At 36.3% G+C, this 24567-nt stretch overlaps 1 non-coding gene across 1 annotated transcript; it reads right to left on the bottom strand.

The window, feature by feature from the left end:
* Positions 1 to 782: 782 nt before the first annotated feature.
* LOC138827112 (U6 spliceosomal RNA) lies at positions 783 to 888 on the bottom strand. The gene has a single exon (XR_011371969.1). It is a non-coding gene; the product is annotated as a U6 spliceosomal RNA (small nuclear RNA).
* Positions 889 to 24567: the final 23679 nt, after the last annotated feature.

Raw genomic sequence — 24567 nt, 5'->3', positions numbered from 1 at the left:
TGTCTCTTTGCTTTTGGCTTACCTCGCTCAACATGATTTCCTGTAGCTTGATTGATTTCCCTACTAATGCCATTATTTTGTCCTTTCTAATGGCTGGAAAATATTCCGTTGTGTATAGTTACCACAGTTTTTTGATCCATTCATCTCTGGTGGGACATATGGGTTGTTTTCATATCCTGGCTATTGTGAACAGTGCTGCAATAAACATGGAAGTGCATTTGTCCTTGAATATTGGTACCTGTTGTTCAGGATAGATGCCTAGAAGTGGTATGAGTGGGCCATAAGGAAGGTCAATATTTATCTTTCTGAGGACTCACCAGACTGCTTTCAAAATTGGTTGTGTAAGTGTACATTCACACACACACACACACACACACACACACACACAGAGTGAGTGAGAGAGAGAGAGAGAGAGAGAGAGAGAGAGAGAGAGAGAGAGAGAGAGAGAGAGAGAGAGAGAGAGAGAGAGAGAGAGAGAGAGAGAGAGAGAACATTTTCTTGATCCATTCTTCTACTGAGCAGCATCAGGGTTGGTTGCATATCTTAACTATGGAAAATAATGCTACAATAAACATTGTTGTGGTGGTAGTTTTAGTATGGACTGGTTTGTGATCATTTGGGAGAATGCCCAAAAGTGGGATTGCTGTATAATAGGGAGCTCTATGTGGAGGCTTTTGAGGAACCTCCAAACTGCTTTCCAAAGTGGATGAACAAGTTTACACTCCCACCAAGAATGCAGTAGGCTCCCTTCTGGCCATATCCCTTCCAGCATCTTTTGTTGTAAAAATATGGAACGATTCATTAATTTGTGTATCATCCTTGTGCAGGGACCATGCTAATCTTCTCTGTATGTTCCAATTTTAGTGTATGTGCAGCCAAATTGAGCACAAAACATTTTTTATATATAAAGAGTAATTGATTTTCTTAAACTTGACAATTCAACAAAAATAAGTTCAAAAGAATTGTGAAATTTTAGAACCATGTGTTGCTTACATAAGCACACATTTAAGAATAAAGTCAAGATTGACATATCAAAAACAAAATAATTCCAGATATTTGTTGTTCATGAGATTTGTAGGAGGAGGAATTCAATTATTCTACAAAAGGCACTTGTCATAATGATCATTGCAGCAAATGTTAACGTTTGTTAAAAGTTTTAATATTTTAAATATGTTTAATTTTGGGATTTGCTTATATATGGCAAAATTAAGACTGTTTGGCAGGTCATAAAATTTTTTGATAAAGTATATAATACTTCTGGTAGCATGTACTAGTAAGTATGTACATTTCAGATTTTATAGAAACTTTACTAATGAGAAGTTGCAAAGACTGTGTAAAGAAGCAGAGTGAAGAGTTAAGATTTTAAGTACATGGTTTCTGTTAAATCTTCAGGGCTCCTTTACGTTATATGTTAGTGATGAACAAATAATGATATAATCCACATACAAATGATGAGATGAACTATAAATAGTAATCTTAGTGAGTAAATTTAAAGGCTACTGATAGCTTTATCCAGTTTTAAATGTACAGGAATATGAGAAAATAGTAAACTCTACTATGTACACTTCAAATACTGAAAACCCTGGTAATTGTTTTGTTTTTTATTTTAGTAATCATTAATATTTAATTATTGCTTTCTTTATTTATAGCATTTTTCCTTGTTGTAATATAATACAACTTTTATGAGTCATGATTAAGAGGTACTTTGAGAATATTATTGGGATGGCCACACAATTTTTCATAGGTGCATGTGAATTTACAAAGAGCAAAACTAAAAACAAACTATTGATTAAAAATTATATCAAGTAGAGTCTGAATCAGGAGTGTTGATAAATGTCCTCACCTAAAATCTTAACCTTAGGCTGGAGCATCTTATTGAAATATTGTTGAGAATTTCAAGACTTCCTTTATGTAGGGCCCTTAGAAGCATGGATAGCATGCATGTGTACAAAGCCAGTGACAACAGGCAAATATGACTGTTTCCCCAAAAGGAATCTATGAAGTCAATAGTTATCTTCCCAAGCAGATGAAAAAATGCGTCCAAAATGATTCATTTGTGGAGTTATTTAAGTTATGGATTCTTTGTTAGACATATTCTTTTCTTTTAAAAATTGTCAAATATTAGCTTTATAGTAAACGTTGTCTAGTATTTCTTGGTTCAAAACAGAAATCTTGATACAATTGATGTCACTTGGCTTTCTTACTTTCTCAGTTCAAAGCCAACCTAGGCAGGAAAGTCTGTCACATTCTTATCTGTAACCAAACACCAAAAATGCCAGAAGTGGAGTTTGGCTCAAGTAGTAGCGTCCTAGCTTTGGCGGAAGTTGGCCAGGGAAGACATTTGTTCAGGGACATGGTCCAGCCTCTGAGTTCAAGCTCCAGAACCAGAACAAACTAAACAAACAAACAAGAAAAAAAAAACGCACATATTTCTTTGGGACCATCCATAAAGCACTGGTTTGAGAACAGGCTCCTTTTGCTGATCATACTCACTGGATCCTGCTTTTTTGGAATACTAATTGTGCTGGAGAATTCAGGACAAGACTAAAGGAATTAATAAGTGACTCCTGCAACAACAGAATCATCTCAATAGTGAAATATCCATGCATAAGACAAATTAAAACCTCCAAGTCTTTGTTTCCTTACAAAAGAAATCTTTTAAAACAATGTTTATTTCCTTTTGTTCTATGCTGGCCTTCAAATGGCACATTGTTTCCTTTTGAAATACTTTCAAGAAGAAGTTTTCAGACAATTTTTATATGAATAAAGAACACACTCGAAAAAAGTCAGGGACAGTTTATTCAAGCTTGGATTCTTTTTTTTTCTAACAATGAATATATATTTTTTACAGTGAAAATACTGAACAGAGTGGTTACAATTACATGTGCAAGATAATGAGTACAGTTTTTATCAAGCATTGTAGCCTACTCCTTGGTTTCTCCTTCCCATCCCTAGACATAAAAGAAATGCAAATCAAAACAACATTGAGATATCACCTCACCCCAGTTAGAATGGGTATAATCAAGAACTCTAATAACAGATGCTGGAGGGGATGTGGAGTCCCACTTTTGGGCATTTACCCAAATGTTTACAAACAAGACCACACTAAAGCTACGAGCACAACTATGTTTATTGCAGCATTATTTACCATAGCTAAGATCTGGAATGAGTACATTTTTTATCAAGCAATGTATCCTACTCCTTGGTTTCCCCTTCCCATCCTCCCTTCCCCCCTCCATCCAATCCTCCCTCCGCCCAAAAACGGAGTTGTAAAGTTCGTTTTTGAAATAACGACTTGTACATCTCATTGTTGCAATGGGTCCACCTGTATCCCTATTTAAATGATTTGTTTTTATTCTGTTCCCCTCCAGAAATTATACTGACATCAAATACAGTGAAATCAGGGGTTATTGTTATCCCATGGGGAAGGGACATAAAAAGCAACAAGGAAATCATCTTATAAATATGTTAGAAAAAGTCACATGAAAGAACAAAAAACATTCGAATACATATCTTAGGGTTCATTTCCCTAACATCAACTTATCTGACCTTTTCTGTTTGACTCAGACATATACTAGTTATTGTAAATAAGGAAAACCATGGGACCTATGTTTCTTTGGGCCTGGCTTACTTCAATTAATATAATTTTTCCAAGTCTTTCCAGTTCCTAACAAATGTGGCAATGTCATTCTTTCTGATGGAGGCATAGGATTCTATTGTGTATATATACCACATTTTCTTGATCCATTCATCTACTGAGGGGCATCTGGTTTGGTTCCATACCTTAGCTATGGTAAATAAGGCTGCAATAAACATAGTCGTGCTGGTACCTCTAATGTGGCCTTGTTTGTGAACATTTGGGTAAATGCCCAAAAGTGGGATTGCTGCGTCTTAGGGTAGCCCTATGTGGAGTCTTTTGAGGAATCTTCAAGAACTGACCTCAGGACCACTGGAATAGAATTGAAAACCCAGAAATGAACCTACAAACCTATAGCCATCTAATCTTCGATAAGGGAGCTAAAAAAACTGATGAAAGACACCCTCTTCAGGTAAAATGAATGTTTTCAGGCTTCATAGAACTAGCACAAAGACATGTTTGGACATGAGGTAACACGCCTTTCAGAGACAACTTAGTAAATACAAAATATAAAATTTAAATGACATAAAAACATTATTCATGTACATATGGCCATATAAGATAATGTTAAGAAAAATGAAACCCAAGATAGGGACACAACTTGTTTTATTCTTTATTGAAATTGTTTTTAATGTATCTAAAATGTACTATGTGATTTTTTCGTTTCTCCTCCATGTTCTTCCCGCATGATATAACTCCTGTTTTCACTGGATATGATGTTGGTGCCCTGCATCTTGCAAATACATTTTTCTAGTGTGGGAAGGGGAAGGGAAACAACAAAATGCTGAAACAAAGATTCTGGATGACATATTGTAACATTGATATGAACAAGACACTATGTAGAAAACGAAATTTACAACTTGTGCAGGGGAGGGGGAATTGGGCAGATGGGGAAGGAATGGATAACACAGGAAAAACAAAAGAGGTTGTAACAATAAGAAATGTACTCATTACCTTACTTATGTAACTCTAAGCCCTCTGTACATTATTTTTTACTATAAAAACATAAAAGAAACCATTATCCATGAGTACATTAACTTCAAATTCCATAAGTGCTCTTAACTTAAATTTAACTTGGAGAAGATTCTCAGAAAAGTTTATTTGTGTGTGTGTTGTGAATTATTTCCCAAGTGTACACAAGTTAACAGTAGAAGAAACAATAGGAATAATAAGAGAAAGAAAAGTTCTGTGTTTAAGTATAATGGTTCAATATACTATAGAAGACTCTGCAAATAAGACAACATTGAACCAATAAAGCCAAGGCCATTATGTAGATCTATGGGAGTGACATAGGGAAATAATTAATACTAAGAGGAACATGAACGATGAGGCCACTCTCTTTCAACTTCTATCTCTAAATCATAGTTGCTAATCACGCAAATTTGTAAAATGTACAATTGAAGAATAATTCTGGTTCCAAAGCAAGTTAGATATAAGAGCATGGACTTAACTTGAAAAAAAGTCCATGGTGAGAAAGCAGGAATTATACTAGCAATGAACTGGTGGCCAAGATCTCATTTCTTTTTCTTTCTTTTATCTTTTTTCTTTCTTTTTTTTTTTTTTGATGGTTGAGGCAGGGTTTGAACTCAGCCTGGGAAATATCTCTCCACTCTTCACCTCAAGACTAGTGCTCTACCTCTTGAGCCACAACGCCACTTCCAGTTTTCTGGTGGTTAATTGGAGATAAGTGCCTCAGAACATTTCTTTCCTACTCATACAGGATTTGAACTGCAATCCTCAGATCTCAGCCTCCTGAGTACCTAGAATTATAGGCGTGAACTCAAGTGATGGAATACTAGTCATGAGCAAGACTGCTGAATGAGGTTGCTGAGGCTTTTGCATACACACATACAAACATACACATACACACAGAGGCACATATATGTGCAAACACACCTGCACAAATAAAACAACTCTCAGAATATGGAGAAATGTTAGAAAACAATAGAAAAAATATCCTGAGTAAGACTAGATCAAGTGATAATTTTTAATATTAGAAAGTCCTCAAGTGAAATTTATTCAAAGTTTGATAATATTACATACCTAGGGACCAGAGATAAAAAGAAAGTCAAGTAATCATTATTAAAGGGATTGGATCCATGGAAGAATGAATCAGAGACCCCTGCAGGTGCATTTGAAAATGTTCATATCCTGTGTGAAATGATAGAACATTTTTGAAAATAGTACATAAACAACTTGAGCAGTCAGTCTAATGAATAAGATCATAGGAGAAGTTCAGAATTGCTAGTCTGTATCTAGATTAAATAAACCACCAAACTATGGAAGGGCAATTTGATACAAGCCTAGAATTCTAGCACTCAAGCTAAGACAGGAGATTAGAGAGTGGGATTACATAGTGATACCTTCCGTGGACCAGGTAGTATAATTTTGTCTCAATGAAACAAACCAAACAATAAGAAAGGAATACACAGTTGGAAGTTTGGGCTAATTTTGTCATTATGTTTTGAGAAGGCAAGTTTCCTATTGAAATGCAACTCATTTTTAATCCTCAGTTGTGTTTTAAATGCTCTCTGCATTACACAACATTCCTAGATGCAAAATGGCTCATGATTCCCAATCAAAAATTTGAAAAAATAAGCATCATTCTGTTGGATTTCAAAGAAATAATGAAGGATTACAAAAGCTTAAGCCTGGAAAAATACAAAGTTCATCTAATGTAGGACTTTGTAGACCTTGCTAAATTAGATTTCATATTTAAAATAAATATTTTGGTTTTGTTTCTAATTTCATATTCTATAGGATACTACAAAATTCTTTTTAAGTAGAGGTTTTAATTGACAAATTCACACATGAATCAGGCATTTTATTTGCTTAAAATATTCTTTCAAGCGAGGTATAATTAGAACTTAGTTAATTGATAATTCCAACAGTTCATGTATAAAATGAGATAGTGTGAATAATCTGCACAGAGTTGCCAACAAATGGATGATATTAATTTATTAATTTAGAACAAGCAATTTTTTGAGGCCTTGGTGTAACATGGTATGAAGACAGTAATTGTGTGAGGTCTTGGTTCTTCTATCTATTTGTAATACAGGAAGAAATTTCCTTAATTACATGCCTCTGTATACAATGAGAAAAATGCGAGGTTGGAGTTGGTTTTATTTTTTGGTTTGTCCTCAGGTTTGAACTCTGGGCCAAGCCACTCTCTTTGAGCCGGTTTTTGCTCAAGGCTCATGCCCTACAACTTCAACCTCAGTGCCACTTGAGTCTGGCTTTTCCTGAGAAGTTTATTGGAGATAAGAATCTAAGGAATCTTCCTGACTGGGTGGGCTTTGAACCATAATCTTCTGATCTTAGCCTCCTGAATATCTATGATAGATAAAAATATAAATAATATTTGCAAGTGCTCTGATTTCTAGAAATCAGAAAAATGTTGTAGCAAAGTTTAGTGTAGTGTGCTTTCCACAATAGGAAAGGCATCATATTAGCACAAGTGTAGTATTTTTTCACAATAGTGATAAGCTATTTATGATGTGAATTAAGGGAATTTTAAGGTGCACCATACAAATTGGAAACTGTTGGGATTACTCTGTTGAACAAATGTTTACTCTTGAGGAATTAATTATTACACATACTTGGTAGTTATATCCTCCACCAGAATGTGGCTATTTTTTCTGTTGATTTCTCAATATGTAGCACCCCATTAGAAACTGCAGTTATTGCAGAATTAAATATCATACAAACAGGTACTGTTTTGAATATCTCTGATATGGAATGTTCAGAATTTGAAAATGAGTAGTTAGTATTTGTAAGAACTTTGAAGAACACATATATTCTGTCCTTTTAACAATTATTCAGTTTTAAAAGTTAGGAGTTTCCAGAGAATTAAACTGTCTTCTGTTTTACTATGGGACAATATTAACTTATAATTTTTTTGAAAATTATGACATATATTGTGAAAATATTGTATATTTGAATAACATTCAAGTTGATGAACGTCTGATAAAGAAAGGTGTAATTAATTCAAATTAGATGCCAAATAGTGTTCATTTTTTAAAAGGTAATGCACATAGGATAATATTTACTATAGCAATACAGTGAAATTATACTTTATGTAACTTATTTTTGTTTAATTTTATTTTTAAGATGATATATACAGGGGTTGCATTAATTGTAAGGTAGTGAATACATAACATGTCGAAATTTTACCCACTACCTCATTTTTCTCACACTTTTCTTTTCCCCCCAAACCCCTCACAAGTTGTAATATAAATTTCCAACATGTTGTCTTGTGAGTATTGCTATTGCATTGGTTTTCCCTTTGTCCTTTGTCTCCCCAATTTGTTGTTCATCTTACGTTCTCAAAGTAAGATAAATGCATGTGCAATACACACAGTACTGAAGTCAAATACAGCAGGGGATAAACTATAGGGGAAAACACAAAAGAAAAAAGGAATCACATAGTACATTAAAAAAAAAAAACAACCACAAAGAAAAACCTCTATTTCCATATCTAGATGTTTATTTTGCTCAACATGATCTTGAATGGACCTATATGCAAAGCTTTTGAGCCATTCTGCGCATCTGCTAGTGTTATTCTATACATATCCTATTATTACAAATGAGGGAAACTATGGAATCTGTTTCTTTGGGTCTGGCTTATTTTATTTAGCAGGATTTTTAAAAATCTTTCCATTTCCTTTTGAATTGGAAGCATAGAATTCAACCATATATATATATATATATATATATATATATATATATATCAACAAAATGTTATATATATATACGTATATATGTATATATATATATATATATATACATATATATCACATTTTGTTGATTCGTTCATCTACTGAATGGCATATTGGTTTGAAAATGTTTGCATGTAAGTATCACTTAGGGTCATTCAAAAATGACAGATGACACCTCCCCAGAAATACTAAAATCATGATTTCTTCATAAGAAAGGATTTTATGGTGGTACACGTGTTGAAATATCTAAATGAGTGTAATTTATATCTTGCACTGAATTAGGCAGGAAGATATCTAATATCATATAGGATAAAAATGGTAGTAACAAAATATTCCCTTGAGAAAGATATAGGAGTCTGCCAGAAGTATGAAGAAATTCAGATAATTTTAAAGAATTTAGAAATATAAGGTCAAATATGTTTCTTTAAATAAAAATTATGTAAGTGGAAGGGCAAAATAAGGAGAAGAGAGGAAAGTAACTGAAAGCAGATCATTGTCCCAAGTTAGAGTATAAAAAGTCATAATCTAGAGTTCGGATGAAGATGGCAGAAGGTCTAGGCTAAACGAGCTTTCATGTAGACAACAGTTTTAGTGTTCCAGTCAACAGTCCTAGGCTAGAGAATCACACCAAGTGTGCCATCACAGTACAGAGAGTTTGGCCAGAGATGGAATATTCAGGCAAGGAAACAGATCTGAGAATCAGAGGCCAGAGTCACCATGCCTACAGAGAGAGTCCAGTCAAAAAGATGCCAGACACAGTGTGTGTATTCTACTCAACACCAGGAAGAACTGACAAGGAACAGATATATTCATGCTGCAATCACAGACCATAGAGGGCCCAGTCACCAAGCTTCTGGCATGAATAGCACCCTGACATCCTCACTCCTTCTCAGAAAGCAGAGGAGGGAAGGTGGCCCCTCTCCAACCACCAGAGAGAGCCATCTTTGATAATGACAAAGGCCAAGAAATTGATACTGACAAAATGCCCAGACTTTTGACTGTGCAACTACAGGACTTTGGTTGATGCTTGCCTTAAAATAGTGTTCTAGCACAAAAATAGATGCATGGAATCCAATAAAAGACAGCTGAAAGAAGTCAGGGAGACCAGAAAGGGAATGTTGAATGGAGCCCAACAGAAGGAATGGGAATCCAAGGACACCATAACCGATCAACTAAGTGATTTGAGAATAAACACAACACCAAATTAAGGAAGTAATGTAGTTCATATAAGATCTAAAACAAAGCTCCAACAAAGAATTTGAAGTCATCAAAGCTGACCAAATAGAAGGAAAAGAAATTAAAAACGAAGTGGAAAGTCTTGAGAGCATGGAAGACCATGTAGAAGATCGAATATGAGGGACTGAAGACAGCGAGGTTATTATACAGAAAGAACATACAACTATCCAAGACAAATCCAAGAATATGCTAGATCTATTCAACATTTGGAAGACAGCCTCAGAAGGTCTAATCTGAGGATAATGGGTGTAGAGGAGCACCTAGAGTCAGAAGTTAATGGTCTAGAAAATTTGGTTAACATTTTCCAAGCAGAAAACTTCTCAAAAATGCAAAAAGATAGACCTATTCAGATTCAAAAAGCTTTTAGAACCCCAAATAGACCAGACCATGACAGGATATCCCACCGTGACATTATAATCCCCACAGCATCAATTCCAAAGAAAAACTCCTTAAAGCTGTCAAGGAGAAAAGATCAACCACTTACAAAAGGAAACCAATTAAAATAACCTCAGATATCTCAGTGGAGAAAATTACAGCAAGAAGAGCTGCTATGCCCTAAAGACAAACAATTATCATCCAATTATACTGTACCCAGCTATGCTTTCCTTCATAACTGAAGGCCAAATAAAAACCTCCCATACCAAAGAACAACTGAAACAATATATCTACACCAAACCAGCCCTATAAATGACACTTAACGATGTATTACACATAGAAAATCAACAAGACCACAATAAAGGCAAAGAAACCGCACTCAAACTGAGAATCCAAGAACCATAGGAAGAACCCAGTTGCTGCAGCCCCCAAGAAGGGGCATAAAATGGCAGGAACTCCCAAACAGCTCTCAATTCTAACTCTCAACATTAACGGATTGACTCTCCAATTAAGCGACATAGACTGTCAAGTTGGATTAAGAAGCAAGATCCTTCTATCTACTGCCTTCCAGAGTCTCATATTGCCCATAAAAACAAACACATTTTCAATGTGAAAGGCTGGAACAAAATCTACCAAGCAAACGGCCCACATAAACAGGCGGAAGTTGTAAGCCTAATAACAGATAAAATAGACTTCAAATTAAAATTAGTGAGAAGAGATAAGGAAGATTGCTACATACTAATTAAGGGATCTCTCCTTCAGGAGAATATTACAATTTGAAATATCTATTCGCCAAACAACCAAGCACTCAAATTTCTTCAAGAAACACTACTTTCCCTCAAATCTGACATAAATCCAAAGACATTAATTGTTTGGGACTTTAACACACCACTTTCCCCACTAGGTAGATCAACTCGGCAAAAACTCAACACAGAAACTGCATATCTAAACACCTGCATAGATTAACTAGATTTAACAGACATCTACTGAATATTTCACCCAGCAGCATCAGAATACACGTTTTTCTCAGCAGCTCATGGCACATTTCCCTAAATAGACCACACTTTAGGTCACAAAACAAACTTTTCCAAATTCAGAAACATAGAAGTTATACCTTGCATTCTCTCACACAACAAGGTAATAAAATTAGAACTCACCACCAAAAGCCACCGAAGAAAGTCCTGTAACACATGGAGGCTGATAAACACACTGTGGAATGACCAGTGGGTCATGAAAGACATTACAAAGGAAATTCAAATATTCATGATATTCAGCAAAGATGAGCACACAAATTACCACCTACTCTGGGACACAGCAAAGGCAGTACTTAGAGACAAGTTTATAGCCCTGAGTTCCAACACAAACAACTTGTAGATATCTGAAACCAACAATTTAATGAGACATCTGAGAGCCTCCTTGAATAAGAGCAGGAAGATAATACATAATCCAGTAGATGGAAAGAAATGATTTATATTAAATCAGAATTAAAGAATTAGAATCCAAAAATACCATAGAAAGAATCAACAAAAGAAAGAGTTGATTCATTGATAAAATTAACAAAATTGACAGAACTTTAGCAAATCTTACCAGAAAAATAAGAGAACACACCCAAATAAATACACTCAGAGATGACAATGGACACATCACCACAGAAACAACCAAGATTCAGAACATTATAAGGGAATACTTCTCAAAACTTTATGCTAATAAGTTTGAGAACTTGGCAGAAATGGACCTTTTCCTAGCAAATATTGACATGCAGAAACTAAACCAAAATGAGTTAAACCATCTTAACAGGCCCATATCCAACATTGAAATAGAAACAGCAGTAAGAATCTTCCCATCTAACGAAAGCCCAGATCCCGATGGATTTACAGTGGAATTCTACAAGGCCTTCAAAGAAGAGCTCACACCAACACTCCTCTAACTCTTCAATGAAATTGAAAGAGAAAGTTAACTACCTAACTCATTCTATGAAGCCATCATAACCCTCATCCCAAAACCAGGCAGGGAGTCTTCAAAGAACGAGAACTATAGACCCATTTCTTGGATGATCTTTAATGCAGGAATTCTCAACAGACTTTTGGCCAATCGACTTCAATAATTCATCCAAAAAATCATACACCTCTATCAAACAGGATTCATTTCATGCAAAGTTGGATCAATATACACAAATCAATTAATATAATTCATCACATCAAAAAGAGCAAAGACAAGAACCACATGGTTATCTCAATAGATTCAGAAAAAGGATTTGACAAGATCCAACACCCCTTCTGCAAAGATTAGGAATCCAGGGAACATTCCTAGGTACAACAAAGGCTCTACATGACAAACCTACAGCCAGCATTATACTTAATGGTGAAAAACTAAAGCCATTTCCTCTTAACTCAGGAATGAGACAAGGATGTCCACTGTCTCCACTTCTCTTCAATTTAGAATTAAATGCCTAGTTAAACCATAAAACCAGATGCAAACATTTGAGGGATCCAAATAGGGGAAGAAGAAGTAAAACTCTCCCACTTTGTAGATGACATGATCTTGTATTTAAAGAATCCCACGGACTCCACTCTCAAATTACTCAAGCTGATTCAAAATATTGGTAAAGTAGCAGGGTATAAATTTAACCCTCAAAAATCAATGGCTTTTCTGTATGCCAACAATGAGAAAAGCGTGCTGAAAACCAGAAAACAACTCTATTTGTCATAGCCCCACAAAAATTAAAATACCTAGAAATTAACATACCCAAAGAAGTGGAGGATCTCTATGATGAAAACTTTAAAAACTTGAAAAAGGAAATCAAAACAGAACTTAGAAAGTAGCAAAAAAAAACTCCCATACTCCTGCATTAGAAGGATCAACATCGTGAAAATGGCAAAACTTCCCAAGGCTATCTAAAATTCAATGTGATACCTATCAATATTCCAACATAATTCTTCAAGGAAATAGAAAAGACAATCCAAAAATTCATATGGAACAATAAAAGACCCTGAATAGCAAAAACAATCCTTAACAGAAAGAACAGTGCTGGAGGAATATCAATACCAAATTTCAAACACTACTACAAAACCATTGTAATCAAAACGCTTGGCACTGGCATAAGAACAGACCTCAGGACCAATGGAATAGAATTGAAAACCCAGAAATAAACCCACAGACCTATAGACATCTAATATTTGATAAGGGAACTAAAAAAATAGAATGGAAGAAAGACAGCCTCTTCAGTAAATGGTGCTGGCAAGATTGGTTAATCACTGGTAGAAAATCAAAAATAGATCCATAATGTCATCCTGCACCAGAATCAAATCCAAATGGATCAAGGACCTCGGAGTCAAAGCAGGCACTCTGAAAACATTGCAGGTCTGAAATCATTACTAGGTCTCCTTGGCATAAGCCTAAAGTTTCTTAAAAGAGACACAGAAACACAACAAATCAAAGAAAATTTGGAAAAATGGGATTGCATTAAGTTGCAGAGCTTCTGCATGGCAAAGGATATAGCTAGCAAGATCAATAGAAAGCCTACTTATTGGGAGAAGATATTCACTAGCCATACAATGGACAAGGTTCTCATATGTGAACTATACCTGGAACTTAAAACATTAAATCCCCCAACAACAAATCCTCAAAGAAAAAAACTGTCCAATAAATAAGTGGGCTACATTGCAACAATGAGATGTACAAGTCGTTATGTCGAAAATGAATTTTACAACTTTCATGGGAGGGTGAGGAGGATTGGGGGGAGGGGGGAAGATGGGAAGGGATGGGAAGGGTAAACAAAGGAGGAGGCTAAAATGCTTGATAAGAAATGTACTCATTATCTTGCCCATGTAATTTAAACTCCTCTGTACAGTATTTTCAAAATAAAAATACATAAATAAATAAAAACAAGAGGGCAAAAGACTTACGGAGAAAATTCTGTGAAGAGGAAAGAAGGATTGCCAATAGACACATGAAGAAATGCCCGACCTCACCAGAAATAAGAGAAATGCAAGAGTAGTTCCGGGAAGATGGCGGAGGAGAAGCTGGAATCTGAACAAGCTCTCACATAGAAAGCAGTTTTAGAGTTCCAGTGAACAGTCCTAAGCCAGAGAATCACACCAAGTGTGCCATCACAGGACAGAGAGTTAGACAAGAGAGGGGAAGCCAAGGCAAAAAGACACATCTGAGTGCCTGCCAGCAGCTGCCGCGGCGGCGGCGAGGTCGCAGCGGCGACCGCAGCAGCGGCCATACCTGAGCGTTCACACAGAGAGTCCGGGACGAAGGAGCCAGACACAGCGGGCGAGAGGATTCTACTCAACACCAGCAAGAACTGACAAGGAGCGGACATCTTCATCCTGCAGTTTGCAAACCAGAGACGACCCAGGATCCAAGACTCTGCGTGAGGAGAAGCCTGACATCCTCAATCCTTCTCAGGGAGCAGAGCAGGGAAGGCCACCCCTCCCCCCCCAGCACCGGTGATCTCCATCTTGGATACCGACAAAGCTCAGAGGAGCTGCTAGCTCCAACTCAGGCCTTGGAATAAAACGAGTCATTTAGCAGGTCACAAGAACTTAATGGCGAAGTGACCTGCCAGACTCAGCTCCATCCAGGGAAAAGTCACCCAGCTCAGGCGCCAGCCATTGGAGTGCCTTGCCTCACTGGGTAACCAGAGCCAGAGGCTGCCCCTCCCTCTAGCAGCCACCACAATCAATTGAAAAACAGAAACCTTGAGAATGGCTCCAGGCTGGGCTCTGTGGGTTTTTCACAAAATAGCCCCAGGGAAAAGCTACTGTGTGTTGAAAGGCCTCAACTCTACCAGAACCTAGCCTCATCACCCCTCTTTTGTGATTCTCAAAGCAGATCACCCTCCCAGAAAACTAACCTGGGAGGGGGATCTCAAAATCTTGGGTAAAGCAGAGCATTTTTCTGCCTGTTCGAACAAACTGACTTAAGAAACCAATCAAGCCACAGGACCTCAAGCTGACCAGAGACTCCAACAAGAGGCTGGTTACAGACAAAAGGGAGATACAGGATTCTTCCCACCCCTCCAAAAAAAATCAAAAAAAAATCAAAGTACTTTTTCTGTTTTTCTTCTATTCTTTTTTCTTTTTTTTTTTTTTTGGTACCTTATATATATAAAAAATTTTTTTCCTTTTCTAAAACTTTTATTAATCTTTAATTATTGCCTTTTTTGCAAAAATAAGTGTTTACCAGGAACTTTTTTTTCCCTCTTATAATTTTTATTTTAGGAATTCATGAATGTACGTTTTCCTTTCTTTTCTTGTCTTCTTTCTCTTTTTCTTTCTTTCTTAATTATATTTTTGGTTTTTGTCTAGCTCTACTGAACTTCTGATCTTTTTTTTTCTCCCTTTCTTATCCTTTTAACCTTATCCTCTCTTTTGTTCTTCTGTATGTGACTTAACTCTTGTCCGGCACATCCTCAGATAAACCCATAGTTAACTAGTAGACCCTATCCCCCATTGTTTACACACTTAATCCATAAATTTATTACTCAATCCAAAACCTCTGAGACTTAAATTCCTTAATAGCAGTACTACCTCTTTATACCTATTTTTTTAAGTTTTTCACATCTCCTCTATCACCCTCCTTTTTTCTCAATATATTCACATTCCTCTCTAAATAGATGGTCTTTCAATATCCATAACTATATTAATTTTTACGTTTCTATTTTTTTCTGGTCTCTTTTCATTTCCATTTCCCTTTCTTCTTTTTCTCTCTCTCTCTACTTACATCATACCCAACCTATTTCCTGCATTGAGATTAAGACATAGTTAACTCTCCCTGTGCCTCCCCACACCAATCTATTCCTATTTTTACCCACATCTCTCCCTAACCCTAAAAATTTCTGCTTTTCCAAATTCTTCTCTGAGGTTCGAAGCCCATTAACATATAGTTGTTTGATGTTGAATAGATATATCTGTTGAACTAGATTGTATCTATAGACTATTGACTGTATAAATGCAAACGTTGGTTGATGTTTGCCTTAAGATAGTGTTCTAGCACAAAACTGGTGCTATTTTCATCTCAAATGGGCAGAGTAAGCCGGAAAAACACAAGAAAAATGGCAAATCCGGGTATCTCAATTCCCAATCTTGATAATCAGGGGTCAGATCAGATAATGAACAATCCAGAGGAAAGTTCCCAAATAGCTCTACAAACACTGGTGGCAAACATGATAAATGAGAAGTTTGACAACTTACAAAGGACTCTGTATGAGCGTGATAGGGAGAGAGAGGAGGCATTGCAAAAGTTTATACAGGAATATCATAAGCATGAGGAAGCTACTCAAAAACTGATACAAGATTTGCATGAACAACTTGAGAATACTCAAGGAGAAAGGGAGGAATGGCGCGAGCAGGCTGAGAACACTCAAAGAGAAATGCAGGAATCCCACGAACAGGAGGAAAGAGAACTGCAGGAATCCCACAAACGGGAGGAAGCTAATCAAAGAGTAATTCAGGAATTGAGAGACCAGGTAGAGAATACACAAAGATCACTAAAGGCATTCATGGAATCCATTAACAAAGAGCTGAAGGAAGTCAGGGAGACCACAAAGGGAATGCTGAATGGAACCCAACCGAAGGAATGGGAGTCCAAAGAAACCATAACCAATCAACTAAGTGATTTGAGAACAAACACTGAACACCAAATTAAGGATGTAAAGAAATTCATACAAGACCTAAAACAGAGCTTCAACAAAGAACTTGAAGCCATCAAAGCTGAACAATTAGAAGGAAAAGAGATAAAAAAACAAAGTAGAGAGTCTTGACAGCAGGTTAGACCATGCAGAAGATCGAATCTCAGGGATTGAAGACAGCCTAGATATTATAGAGAAAGAACATACAACCATCCAAGACAAGTCCAAGAAATATGATAGATATATCAAACACATGGAAGACACCATCAGAAGGCCGAATCTAAGGATAATGGGTGTGGAAGAGCACCTAGAAACAGCAGTTAATGGTCTAGGAAATTTGTGTAACAGGATCCTAGCAGAGAACTTCCCAAACAGATACAAGAAGCTTTTCGAACCCCAAATAGACCAGACCAGAATAGGTCATCCATCCGTCACATTAAAATGCACACAAGAACAACTCAGAGCAAGGAAAAGATCCTTAAAGCTGACAAGGAGAATTGGGTAATCACCTATAAAGGGAAACCAATTACAATCACCTCAATTTTCTCATCAAAGACAATCAAAGCAAGAAGAGCCTGGAATGATGTATGCCATGCCCTAAAAACAAACAACTATCAACCAAGAATACTGTACCCAGCTAAACTCTCCTTCATAACTGAAGGCCAAATAAAAACCTTCCATAGCAAAGAAAAATTGAAACAATACATCTCCACCAAACCAGCCCTACAAAAGATTCTTAAAGATATCCTACACATAGAAAACCAACAAGACCGCAACAAAGACCAAGAAACTGCACCCAAACAGAGACTTCAAGAACCATAGGAAGAACCTAGTTTTCGCAGCCCCCAAGAACGTGGATAACATGGCAGGAACTCCCAAATATCTCTCCGTCCTATCTCTTAACGTTAACGGACTGAACTCTCCAATTAAGCGACATAGACTGTCTAGTTGGATTAAAAAACAAGACCCTTCTATCTGCTGCCTGCAGGAGTCACATCTTGCCCGTGAAAACAAACACATTTTCAATGTCAAAGGCTGGAACAAAATCTACCAAGAAAACGGCCCCCATAAACAGGCGGGAGTTGCAATCCTAATATCTGATAAAATAGACTTCAAATTAAAATTCGTGAGAAGAGATAAGGAAGGTCGCTACATACTAATTAAAGGATCTCTCCTTCAGGAGGATATTACAATTCTAAATATCTATTCGCCAAACTATGGAGCACCCAAATTTATCAAAGAAACACTAATTTCCCTCAAATCCCATATAGATCCAAAGACATTAATTGTTGGGGATTTTAACACACCACTCTCCCCACTACATAGACCTACTCGGCAAATCTCAACAGAGAAACCGCAGATCTAAACAGCTGCATAGATCAACTAGACTTAACAGACATTTACCGAACATTTCACCCAGCAGCATCAGAATACACATTTTTCTCAGCAGCACATGGAACGTTTTCTAAAATAGAACACATTTTAGGCCACAAAACAAACTTGTCTAAATTCAGAAACATTGAAGTTATACCTTGCATTCTCTCTGACCACAAGGGAATAAAATTAGAACTCAACACCAAAAGCCACCAAAGAAAGTCTGGTATCACATGCAGGCTGAACAACACGCTGCTGAATCAAGAGTGGGTAATGAAAGAGATTAGAAAGGAAATTCAAATGTTCATGCTATTTAACAAAAATGAACACACAAATTACCAGCTCCTCTGGGACGCAGCAAAGGCAGTACTCAGAGGCAAGTTTATAGCTCTGAGCTCCTACATCAACAAATTGGAGAGATCTGAAACTAACAATTTAATGACACATCTAAACCTCCTTGAGAAAGAGCAGCAAGATAAACCCCAATCCAGTAGACGGAAAGAAATAATCAAAATTAAATCAGAATTAAATGAATTAGAATCCAAAAAAACTATAGAAAGAATCAACAAAACAAACAGTTGGTTCTTCGAAAAACTTAACAAAATTGACAGACCCTTAGCAAATCTTATCCGAAAAAGAAGAGAACATACCCAAATTAATAAACTCAGAGATGAGAATGGAAACATCACCACGGATACAACCAAGATTCAGAACATCTCAAAACTTTATGCTAACAAGTTTGAGAACTTGACAGAAATGGACCTTTTCCTAGCAAATATTGACATGCCAAAACTAAACCAAGATGAATTAAACCAGCTTAACAGGCCCATATCAAGCATTGAAATAGAAACAGCAATAAGAGACCTCCCAACTAAGAAAAGTCCAGGACCAGATGGTTTTACAGCGGAATTTTACAAGACCTTCAAAGCAGAGCTCACACCAATACTCCTCCAAATCTTCAATGAAATTGAAAGAGAAAGCTCACTACCCAACACATTCTATGAAGCCATCATAACCCTCATCCCAAAACCAGGCAGGGACTCATCAAAGAAAGAGAACTATAGACCCATTTCTTTGATGAACATTGATGCAAAACTTCTCAACAAAATTTTGGCCAATCGACTTCAACAATTCATCCAAAAAAACATACACCAAGATCAAACAGGATTCATTTCAGGGATGCAAAGCTGGTTCAATATACGCAAATCAATTAATATTATTCATCACATCTACAGGAGCAAGAATAAGAACTACATGGTTATCTCAATAGATGCAGAAAAAGCATTCGACATGATCCAACACCCCTTTATGTTGAAGGTTTTGGAAAAATTAGGAATCCATGGAACATTCCTCAATACAATAAAGGCTGTATATGACAAACCTACAGCCAGCATTATACTCAATGGTGAAAAACTAAAGCCATTTCCTCTTAACTCAGGAACAAGACAAGGATGCCCACTCTCTCCACTTCTCTTCAATCTAGTATTAGAATGCCTAGCTACAGCAATAAGACAAGATGCAGACATAAAGGGGATCCAAATAGGGAAAGAAGAAATAAAACTCTCCCTCTTTGCAGATGACATGATCTTGTATTTAAAGAATCCCATAGACTCCACTCCCAAATTACTCAAGCTGATTCAAAACTTGGCAAAGTAGCAGGTTATAAAATTTATCCCCAAAAATCAATGGCTTTTCTGGATGCCAACAATGAGAAATGTGTGGCTGAAATTAGGAAAGCAACTCCATTTGTAATAGCCCCACAAAAATAAAATACCTAGGAATTAACTTAACTAAAGAAGTGACGGACCTCTATGATGAAAATTTTAAAATCTTAAAAAAGGAAATTAACACAGAACTTAAAAAATGGCAAAACCTCCCTTGCTCCTGGATTGGAAAGATTAACATCGTGAAAATGGCTAAACTTCCCAACGCCGTCTACAAATTCAACGCAATACCTATCAAACTTCCAACCTCATTCTTCAAGGAAATAGAAGAGGCAATCCAAAAATTCATATGGAACAATAAAAGACCGCGAATAGCAAAAACGCTCCTCAATGGAATGAACAATGCTGGAGGAATATCAATACCAAATTTCAAACTCTACTATAAAGCCATAGTAATCAAAACAGCTTGGTATTGGCATAAGAACAGACCTCAGGACCAGTGGAATAGAATTGAAAACCCAGAAATGAACCTACAGACCTCTAGCCATCTAATCTTTGATAAGGGAGCTAAAACAAAATAGAATGGAAGAAAGAGAACCTCTTCAGTAAATGGTGCTGGCAAAATTGGTTAACTACATGTAGAAAACTAAACTAGATCCTTATATATTACCCTGCACCAGAATCAACTCCAAATGGATCAAAGACCTTGAACTCAAAGCAGACACTCTGAAAACCTTACAGGAGAGAATAGGAGAAACCCTAGGTCTCCTTGGCTCAGGCCGAAATTTTCTGAATAGAGACCCGGAAACACAACAAATCAAAGAAAGGTTGGACAAATGGGATTGCATAAATTTGCAGAGCTTATGCAGGGCAAATGACATAGCTAGCAAGATCAATAGAAAGCCCACCGATTGGGAGAAGATCTTTACTAGCCATACAATGGACAAGGGTCTCATATCTAAAATATACTGGAACTCAAAAAATTAAACCCCCCAACAACAAATCCTCAAAGAAACAAATGTCCAATAAATAAGTGGGCGAAAGACAAAGAGAAACTTCTCTGAAGAAGAAAGAAGGATGGCCAATAGACACATGAAGAAATGTTCAACATCCCTAGCCATAAAAGAAATGCAAATCAAAACAACATTGAAGTATCACCTCACACCAGTTAGAACGGCAAAAATCAAGAACTCTAACAACAACAGATGCTGGAGGGGATGTGGACAGAAAGGAACCTTACTTCATTGTTGGTGGGAATGTAAACTTGTTCAACCACTTTGGAAAGCAGTGTGGAGGTTCCTCAAAAGACTTCACATAGAACTCCCCTATGACCGAGCAATCCCACTTTTGGACATTTACCCAAATGTTTACAAACAAGACCATACTAAAGCTACTAGCACAACTATGTTTATTGCAGCATTATTTACCATAGCTAAGATATGGAACCAACCCAGATTCCCCTCAGTAGATGAATGGATCAAGAAAATGTGGTATATATACACAATGGAATTCTATGCCTCCATCAGAAAGAATGACATTGCCCCATTTGTTAGGAAATGGAAAAACTTGGAAAAAATTATATTAAGTGAAGTACGCCAGTCCCAAAGAAACATAGGTCCCATGGTTTCCCTTATTTGTAATATCTAGTGTATGTATGAGTCAAGTGGAAATGGTCAGATAATGTGATGTCAGGAAAATGAACCCTTAGATGTGTATTTTAAGGTTTTTTCTTTCATGCATGTGTTTCTAACGCATTTATAAGATTATCTCTTTGTTGCTTTGTATGTCCCTCCCCCACAGTATAACCCCTGCTTTCACTATATTTGATGTCATTATAACTTGTGGAGGAGCGGGGAAAAACCAGTTGTTTAAGGATTCAGGTGGACCTGTTGCAACAATGAGAAGTACAAGTTGTCATGTCCAAAACGAGCTTTACAACGTCGGTGCGGCGGGTGTGGGGGAAGGGGGGAGAGGAGAAGGATTGGGAATGGGGGGGTGGGGGGAGGCTGGGAATGTATGTTCACAAATAAAATAAAATTAAATTAAAAAAAAAAGAGAAATGCAAATCAAAACAACATGGAGATGCCACCTCACCCCAGTTAGAATGGCCATAGGCAAGAACAATAATAACAGATGCTAGAGGGGATGTTTCCAGAAGGGAACCTTACTTCATTGTTATTGGGAGTGTAAACTTGTTCAACCACTTTGGAAAGTTGTATGGAGGTTCCTCAAAAAACTCCTAGAGCTCTCCTATGACCCAGCAATCCCACTTTGGGGCATTTACCCAAATGATCACAAACAAGACCATACTAAATCTTCCAGCACAACTATGTTTATTACAGCATTATTTACCAGAGCTAAGATATGAAACCAATCCAGATGCCATTGAGTAGATGAATGGATCGAGAAAATGTGGTATATATACACAAAGGAATTCTTTGCCTCCATCAGAAAGAATAACAATGCTCCATTTGTTTGGAAATGGAAAGGCTTAGAAAAAATTATGTTAAGTGAAGTAATCCAGCCCCAAAGAAACATAGGTCCCATGTTTTCCCTTGTTCAAGTACCACTTCTGGTTTGCACACACATAGTCTATGTATGAGGGTACGTTCTCCATGTTAAACAAATAGGGTAGTACTCCCTATCTTAACGGGAAAGTTCCACAGTATAACCCTATGCCCACATTAGAGGGTGTACAATTTTCTTGGAGCTCATTAGTTTACCCAGGAGAAATATAAATATTCATAAATTTTGGAGCTAATTAGTAAATATCTGAATTAACACTAGATCCTAGATGTTGTGTTATTACAAGTCAACATTGTATTATTGTTACATAAGAATCCTTCCCTACTTGCCAATGTGTAAGAGAAAATGAAAGAAAGGCATTAAAGCAAAATGCCTTATCTTTTTAGGAATTTAATCCTAGTGATGAGGGTAATGTCTGAACTCTTCCATTCAATAAAAGCTTGAATTTTATCAGAGCACTTCCTACATATAAGAATTTGTGGCAGTTTGAATGATAGGGTTATTTCATCATGGAGATATCACCAAAACACTGTTCTTACTGAACTGTCTATACCTTTTTAGTTTTCAAATCCAAATAACATATTTCCTTCAATATCTCTGTAACAGTTTTGAACTTTTCTTCCTGCAAATTCTTTCCTTTCTTTACTTCCGTACATCTGCGTTTATTACTTTCTTGTTTCCTTATATATCTCATTCTTCCAATCTTGTCCACACTGGTACTCACATTGTTCAGAATTGTGTCAGAACTTTCCCTTAACTCTTCCCTTTAATAATGCCCCCAATTTTATTATTCTTTTTCATATAAACTTTACAACTATCAGAGTTTTTTTTCTCCCTAAATCCATCATTTCCACCTGCAATCCCTATCACCAAGAATATCACTAACACAGTTGCCTGGCCAGAGATGTAGAACACTTTAGATTTCTTCTTACCCTTCTGCTCTCACCCATTAGTGAAGATGAATGATCAAGATTTTCTGAGTTTCTGTCACTAATATGATTTCTATGTACTTCTTTTTATGCCCCTGACACCAGCCTGTTTCATGTAATCATCACTGGTCACCTAGATTTAAGCAACCTTTTACAAAGTATGTTTTTCCCCATAGTCTTTTCTTATTGGCCCTTTCCATCACCAAATTACTTCTGCTTGTAAGCACACAGAGTGAAGGGCTCAGACACAAATTCTAGTATCATTATTTACTCATTAAATTGACTACTGGCCTTACATTTCTCATCTGTAAATGGATGTAATCTACCAGAAATCTTGAAGAATATATTTGTTGGCTTATAGAGCAAAAAAAAAAAAAAAAGAAAAGAAAAGTGAAGAGTCCTTACATTTTCCCCCTTAGCTTACAAATAAGGAAAGTGTCAAATTCAGTGTGTTGGTATAGAGTCACAAATTTTTTCATGCAGAAATAAAAATAAATTTTCCTCCTGGCTCTAAGGACCGTGTCTTTTTAATGTAACTCCAGATATTTAAGTGGTATTATGAAATTGTGTCATGTCTTTACAGCTATATTGAAGAATATGTCATTGGAAAACATTGGTTATTGAATAGTGTCTTTATGAGAATGGTATTTGAACTAATCACACTAAGTTGAAAACTACATCTTAGTCCATCAAAATTTTTCTTATTGCTTTATTTGTTGCCAAGAGTTCTTAATAAATTTATACATAGATTTTCTCCAGTAAACTGGATGGAAACTAAAACTGATCATGGATTTCTGCCTAATGAGTGAAGTATGCTTCTTGAGGCATGTGTTGTTAACTTCTAGGGATATATAACTAAGCCAATGGCTATGTGGGTAGTTAAAGGCTTTCTCCTAAATTCCTAAGGCTAGAACAAACAAGATCATTTGTAACAGAAAGCACTCAGCTTATTATATTTTATCTATGTGGGATAATCAACATGTGCAAATAAGCAATTTTATTTATAAGAAAACAATAGTACCAAGAAATGTGAGTATATTTAGAGAGACTGAAAGAATAACATTAGGGTTTTTACTGTCTCACCTGTTTATGTGATTGTATTTCTTGGTATTGAGACTCTCCTCTTATTATTCTTATTGTATTAATCCAATGCTTTTTAGTACTATGTATTCAATGTGGGAAATCTGGCTTAAAAGATGTCTAAAAATTTTTCCTTTTTAATCACAACCTTGTCATTATCAGGCTACACTGTGGTCATCATCATCTTCATAAAAATTATTATTAGAATCATAAGTGCTAACTATTGAACATATGATACCTGTCTATGATTTTGCAATATTTGTATTATGATTAATAATTTTAATATTACCACTGTGCATGCATACATGTTAAAATTTTGAATAAATAAACAAAAAAAAAAAAACTAAGCCATATCAGGTAGCTTGACTATGTGCTTATAACAAATTATTCA

The sequence above is a fragment of the Dipodomys merriami genome, unplaced genomic scaffold (assembly GCF_024711535.1).
Source record: "Dipodomys merriami isolate MVZ:Mamm:240054 unplaced genomic scaffold, mDipMer1.0.p SCAF_150, whole genome shotgun sequence".
Taxonomy (NCBI): domain Eukaryota; kingdom Metazoa; phylum Chordata; class Mammalia; order Rodentia; family Heteromyidae; genus Dipodomys; species Dipodomys merriami.
This window is presented reverse-complemented; position numbering and strand designations above follow the sequence as displayed.